The sequence below is a fragment of the Eubalaena glacialis genome, chromosome 3 (genome assembly GCF_028564815.1).
Source record: "Eubalaena glacialis isolate mEubGla1 chromosome 3, mEubGla1.1.hap2.+ XY, whole genome shotgun sequence".
NCBI lineage: Eukaryota > Metazoa > Chordata > Mammalia > Artiodactyla > Balaenidae > Eubalaena > Eubalaena glacialis.
Genome location: NC_083718.1, coordinates 562,531 through 562,792, shown reverse-complemented (window position 1 = coordinate 562,792; position 262 = coordinate 562,531).

Below are 262 nucleotides of genomic sequence, written 5' to 3'. Positions count from 1 at the left end.
AAGTGGTTACAAAACGAGCCCAAGATTGCCTCTTCTTTATCCCCTGTGGTTTCTAAGTAAAGTTCAACTGTGAGAGTCCGTGAATATGCAATTCAGATAACCTTGTATTGACGGGAGTCTCCAGAGATCTCTTACCTGTCTAACAGAGACACAGCAGAGCTAGCTGGCAAACACACAGGTGAACGGGCTGAAGAGACAGGACCTGCAGCTGATCCCTATGCCTGGTCCCCCAAAATGTCTGCAAGACAGGCACTTGAGACCA